Here is a 7,158-nt window from a genome sequence, read left to right on the forward strand (position 1 = left end):
ATAAAGCATATATAGTACACATTGAAGTCCAATTTAGTAAGCTTCAAACTGCCTTAGGGAATTAAAATTCGAATTATAATCTCAGTGTAAGAGATATTGAACACTTGGCAGAGGGAAAAACAAATCGTCTAGTTAACCGAACACGAGAAAGAAATCAACCTAGCAAGTTTTGCCTCGCATACGAGAAATACAAATAGGATACATGATATAGTTGCTTATGCACATTTGAAGCCCTCGGGGACATTCTTTGCACAACCATCAATCACCAAGCTCAAAGCAATGGGGATGTTAAGGTTGATACCAAGAATGTTGGCTTTAATGGCAGTGCAGAGGCACACAGCAACTTCAAGGTCAACAAGACCTACAAGCAAAGCACAACAAGGGTGATCTGGTGGGTTCCCAACAACTGCCCCAACTGCCCCATTGAGCAACTTGGCACAAACCCCCAACTTTAGGCTATCTCTGGGGCAGCTCTTCGGGGAAGCACTTGGAATTGGGTTTGGTCTAGGGTTTCTGATTGGCTGATGAGGCTGCTGAGAACAAGTGTAACAGCCACTTGCAAGGACACAAAAGAGAAGGTTGATAGAGAGGAATAAAGCAAGGGTTGAAGATCTTTTGGAATTCATCTCTCTCTCTATATATCTTGACTAGATATGTAGTATTTTTTGCGTTGTGATAATGACGATTGTCAATGTGGTATTTATAGAGTGCAAATTGGAATGATCGTACTATTGAACTTATATATTAATTGGACATAACAATTACTAACAAATTAACTAAGTATATATTCACAAAGTGAAAGCAGCATGTGAAGCATGGCTGGCATAGAATTTAACTGCTAGTGCTCGAGATTCCACACCAAATTTGGGAGGTCTTGAGTGCATGTTAAATATTTGTTATTTTAATATATGATTAATTATTTTTGGTTATTTGGATCACAAGATGACCAATTGCCTTTGGAGGCACACCTGTGAACACCATCCACTTCTTGTTCTTATATACATATAATATTGATTTATTTGGTTAATTACAGAAAGATGACTAAATTATTTCTAAATTATATCAACACACCAGATCATTTCGTGGGAAGAGTGACCTTCAAGTCCTCATTTTATCACTTCCTTTCCAGTGTCTATGCATGTAGCATGTAGCATGTATGCAAGCACATTCCCGTGCAGAGAGGGATACTAGCTCAATAAATCCCAGCTGTATAATTTTTAAGACTATTCAAATATTATCGTTCTAAAACTTATTCAAATCATAAATGATCTATTTTCTGAAAAGAAAACTATAAATACTTAAGACGTCTAACTATGATATATATATTGCCACCAGTTGTCCCTATTTTTTTTTAAACTATATATATATATATATATATAATTAACACCTCGGAATAGCCTTACTGACACACCCCGATCGAGATCAGGGCATGCTGGCCGTCACGTGGAAGTGACGTAACCATGTGCATAGTGCGGAAGCTAATAAAATAATAATAAAAGTACGAATAAATAAAAATCAGCTTTACACAAAGAAAGAACATACATGTGCATGTGTAAGTGTGAAAAGCAAAGTTCAAAGCTCGAAAACCTAATGCAGTCCGGGAGAAATGACACTACAAAAACACACCCAAAGGTGGTCCTACATTGATGATAATCTGTCAGATATGCCAGGGAAATCCTCTGGGGAGCCACCAAAAGTGCTAGCCAACTAGAACCTGGAGGGGCGCAAAACAAAAAGTGTGAGTGGGCAAAAATAAAGCTTTTCAAAAACCATTTCATAAACAAGATTCTAACCCCTCGCCGTAAAACCTATATACTTCCCAGAAAAATAGAATATATATATATATACATATATATATATATATATGTATAAGTCATGCTCAGAAATATGCCATGCCAAAAGCCTTGAAATAAAATGCAAGTGCTCAGGTAATGTCAAATCAATGCCATGTAATCTGTCAGCCGAAGTCACTTGACGTGACTTGTACGGCTAAATCTAGAGCTCAGATCTCCATCTCACTAACTGTACCTGTACACGAGTCGGAACCACCTAGAGTGGTCTGTACGACAGGATTGAGTGTATAATAAGTACGCTCAAGTGCTACGATCACGTGAAGGCTGGGTGACTAATCACGGGTCACCTACGAGTTAGAACCACCTAAAGTGGTCTGTACGACAAGACTGTGCACCTAACTTGGATCCAAGATGAGCGTATGGTGCGGGAGGTGAACATCACGTGAAGGACTGTGCCCAACTCTGGACGGGAGCACTAACATCAGGGGTGCAGGTTATGAGCTCTCTATGCATCTCAAATCACTACTGAACATAAACATAAATCATAACTCACCTGGCACTTACCTGTGCGTCCACAGCACCAAACATATATATACATATGCGACTAATAATGCGTAAATAAATGGCAAACAATAAGCATGGCATATAAACGTATAAACGTTTCATTTCACTTTCTGGGAAAAGCATAAGTATATAGGTATATATGGAAAACCAAAAGCCCACTCACTGGTATGTAGAAGGGTCGTAACCCCCTTGCCTTGAGTAACCGCGCTCGTCCTCGGGATAGGCCTCACCTATATGCAAAACAACTATAAAAACGTAAATTTTAAAGCACATAACCAACATCACGAAATAACTTCTCATACAATGCTCAAATGGGGTGTATGAATACACCAACGTGATTTACTCAACCTCAGGAACATCCTCATATTTTTAGAAAAAATTTCTGACACCGCACGGGCCTCCACGCGCCGGCCAAGGCACGACCACACGCGCCGCCCACGCGCAGGCACATGCCTGGCACACTGACGGCGTTAGTTAACGCCGTCAGGAATATTTCGTTAAATCTGACGGATTCTGTTAACGCCGTTAGGAATATTCCGTCCAAACTGACGGAATCTTCTCCGACCAAACTCCGGCGTCGTTGCTGGCGCCGGAAAACCGGGAAAACTTCAAAACCTTGTATCTTCTTCGTTTTTCAACCAAATTTCACAAAATTGGTACCAAAATGAAGCTTAACAAGAGGAACAAATCCATATCACTTTCAAGCACTAAAACCCATGGAATCTCACCGGGAAAACACCGCCAACTCCGGCCAAGCTTGAAACTCACGATCCCGACGTCCAAAACCTTCAAACGAACCACCCCGAGCCTCCTAAAGACCTCACCAAGCTTCCTACAAGCTTGAAATTCCCAAAAACACAAGAATTAACGTGTGCATGAACAGTGACCAAATCGGGGTATCTCGAGTTCGACGTGAAAACGAAGGTATCCTTACCTGAAATGGGTATGGTTGAACTCCCAAGGAACTCACGATCACGAATATGTAATTTGTTTCCTCAATCTGTGAAGGTTTCAATGGTTTTGGTTGTCGTCCGTACAAGAAGAATAGGAATGGGAAAGAGAGAGGGCTCAGGACAGGGCAGGGAGAGAGGGTGAGTGAGTGTGGTGTGTGTGTGGTCCAAAACCAGCCAAGCAACACCCAAAAACAACCACACAACGAAACAACCATAATAGGGGCAAAATCGTCATTTCACCCCTACGGTTCGAAAATCCGGAACGGGCTATCACACTTACTGATAGAAAAATAAAAGAAAACATTAATAGAGATGAGGTGCTTGGTAACTGATAAGATTTTTAGTCCCTACAAAAGAGGGTTAAAATGACACACAATACTTGCAAGAGAACAATGTGGTTGTAGTAAAAATGCTTATGCAAGGTCATTCTCACATGAATTATTTAAAACAATTCATGCAAAACCAAATCTTAATTAATTACTTGAAACAAAGTTTGGAAAAAGTTGATTTTGAATTTTAAAATATTAAAAACAAATTTCAAATAAACTAATTAAAGAAATCAGCAAGAGACCAATTTTAAAGAAAACAATTTGAAAGGAAACGGTTTTGAAAGATCAAATAGTAAAAGCACTAGAGTTTTGCCGTCACCTTAACAATCCTATGTAATTTTACCAATTACTTATGAATTACACATGCAACTTTGAAGGTTAGGTTTTCCTTATGCATATCCTCCTTGTGATATTCAAGTAAGAACATATATCTATCATACAATCCGCCTGTGATATTCATATCAAATGTAAACATGCAAGACTCATTAAGTTTTGTAAAAACCCTTTGAAAAACCATACAACCCTTAAGAGATATTCACCTTAAGTGAAATTACAATTACCAATTACAAGAAGCCCTACTCAAACCTCCGGTGATATTCCAACCAAATTAATTGCATCCAAATATCCGATTACTTATCTAAACATCTTAATGGTAGCTAATCATTAAGATATAAAGACAGTATAAACATAGTGATTAATAATTCAAAGTATGCATGCATAATATCATAAGCAATTAAATAAAAACTACATATTCATGCTAAGGCTCATGGTCTTGCCCTGAAAGTTAGTTACACATATGCATAATTGAAATCAAAGGAATTTTTTTTGAAATAGAAAAAGAGCGAAAACATCTTGTAGAATAAAGTCTTCAATTCACTAGAGCCTTCGGTAATCTTCTCAAATTGTGTGCAAAGAATTCCTAAGGCCAACCACCTTTATTTATTGTACTACAATCTAAATCCTTCCTAGAAAAGGTCTTAAAATAAAACTAGAAAACAAAATAAATTAAGAGAAACTAGGAAACAATCTCCTAGTCAACAAATGATAATCTGCCATCAAATTGATCAGCCACATTTTTGGCTCAAAATAGTTCCAAAACAGGCCCAAGATAGCTTATTTTGAAGGTTAAGATGTCTTGAACATATTTCCAGAAGTTGGACCCAAAAGAGACAATCTTGGACACCAAAAAGCTCAAATAAAACATGTTTGTTTGCGCGACGTCATTTTTTTTTTGCGTCACACAAGATTTTGGCACCAAACCAGGAATGCTTTACTGCTTTTTCCCTAACTTTGAGCAACGCAGTTGCACCTACGTCGCACAAAGTTTTTTTATTTTTTTGCCCTTTTGCTTTTCTTTTGGGATTCTTGCATTGCCTTTTTCTTTTGTGGTATCTACTTGTGTAAATGTTTTAAATTGACGATTGAATTAGTTCATTGTATTCATGTAGGGTTAAAGAGTGTAGCTGTAAAAAATCATCAAAATCAAAGTTAAAACAACCGTTAAATTTTGATTTTTCGTTTATAGCCGTCGAAAAGGTTTGTCCTGTTACTTAATATCTGAATGTTTGTTTTTTGCAATTTTTGGCGTATGTGATTTCAAAGTATATACAAATAAGTTTGACGGTTCGATTGTTGAAATTAGTTTCGTACAATGCGTATCCCATCAAAATGATAGATTCCCTAACACTTACAGTTTATTAATACTTTCATCAAGTATAACATAAGATTTTGTGGTATCCACTTGTGTAAATATTTTAAATTGACGATCGAGTTAGTTTGTTGTATTCATATAGGGTCAAGGAGCGTAGCTATAAAAGAAATCATCAAAATCGGAGTTAAAATAACTGTTAAATTGTGATTTTTCGTTTATAACCGTCAAAAAATTTTGTCCCGCTACTTGATATCTGAATGTTTGTTTTTTGCGATTTTTGGCGTATGCGATCTCAAAGTATATACAAACAAGTTTGACGGTTCGATTGTTGAAATTAGTTTTGTACAATGCGTATCCCATCAAAACGATAGATTCCCTAACACTTAGAGTTTATTAATACTTTCATCAAGTATAACATAAGATTTTGTGGTATCCACTTGTGTAAATATTTTAAATTGACGATCGAGTTAGTTTGTTGTATTCATATAGGGTCAAGGAGTGTAGCTATAAAAGAAATCATCAAAATCGGAGTTAAAACAACCATTAAATTGTGATTTTTCGTTTATAACCGTCGAAAAGTTTTTTCCTGTTACTTGATCTCTGAATGTTTGTTTTTTGAGATTTTTGGCGAATGCGATATCGAAGTATATACAAACAAGTTTGACGGTTAGATCGTTGAAAATAATTTGGTACAATGCGTTTCCCATCAAGTTAAATGGTATATATATTTACTAAGTAGATTTTAATTTATTTATTTCGTACTCATAAGCAAAAGGGCAAAACATCTTTGCGCGACATAGTTCTCCCTATGTTGCGCAAAGTTTTTTTTTTTTTGTTTTTTGTTTTTTTTTTTTGCCCTTTTTCTTTTCTTTTGGGGTTTTTGCATTGCCTTTTTGTTTTGTGGTATCCACTTGTGTAAATGTTTTAAATTAACGATCGAATTAGTTCATTGCATTCATATAAGGTTAAAAAGTGTTGTTGTAAAAAATCATCAAAATCAGAGTTAAAACAACCGTTAAATCGTGATTTTTCGTCTATAGTCATTGAAAAGGTTTGTCTTGTTACTTGATATCTAATTATTAGTTTTTTGCGATTTTTGGAGTATACGATCTTGAAGTATATACAAACAAGCTTGACGGTACAATCGTTGAAATTAGTTTCGTACAATGCGTATCCCATCAAAATGTTAGATTCCCTAACAATTAGTTTGAGTATAACATAAGATTTTGTGGTATCCACTTGTGTAAATATTTTAAATTGACGATCAAGTTAGTTCGTTGTATTCATATAGGGTCAAGGAGTGTAGCTATAAAAAATAATCAAAATCGGAGTTAAAATAACCGTTAAATTGTGATTTTTCGTTTATAACCGTAAAAAAGTTTTGTTTTCGTATAATGCGTATCCCATCAAAATGATAGATTCCCTAACACTTAGAGTTTATTAATACTTTCATCAAGTATAACATAAGATTTTGTGGTATCCACTTGTGTAAATATTTTAAATTGATGATCGAATCAGTTCGTTGTATTCATATTGTAACATCCCGTCCCGGAAATATCGAAACGTACATTTGAAATTACAATTTTACCCCCCTAGTTCGTTTTGGTATCGTTTCGTATGCAGACGGGACGGGACGGAACGGAATGGGACGGGACGGGACGGGACAGGACAGAACGGAACGGAGTGGGAGCAAAGATGCCATCGGATGAAAACAAGGAGGAAGAAGAAGGAGACGGAGAGGTTATAATTTTGCGTTCCACGGATGTGGAACGAGTCGTTCCAGGGGGGTGAGGTGGAACGAAAATTCACCCAAAACTCGTTCCGTGGAACAGCTCGTTCCACCCGTTTTAGGCGCACCAAACGTGGGA

At 36.7% G+C, this 7,158-nt stretch overlaps 1 pseudogene; it reads right to left on the reverse strand.

The window, feature by feature from the left end:
- Positions 1-62: 62 nt before the first annotated feature.
- LOC148697406 (14 kDa proline-rich protein DC2.15 pseudogene) lies at positions 63-660 on the reverse strand (annotated as a pseudogene).
- Positions 661-7,158: the final 6,498 nt, after the last annotated feature.

Source organism: Pyrus communis, chromosome 4 (assembly GCF_041283825.1).
Source record: "Pyrus communis isolate YQ-2024b chromosome 4, ASM4128382v1, whole genome shotgun sequence".
NCBI lineage: Eukaryota > Viridiplantae > Streptophyta > Magnoliopsida > Rosales > Rosaceae > Pyrus > Pyrus communis.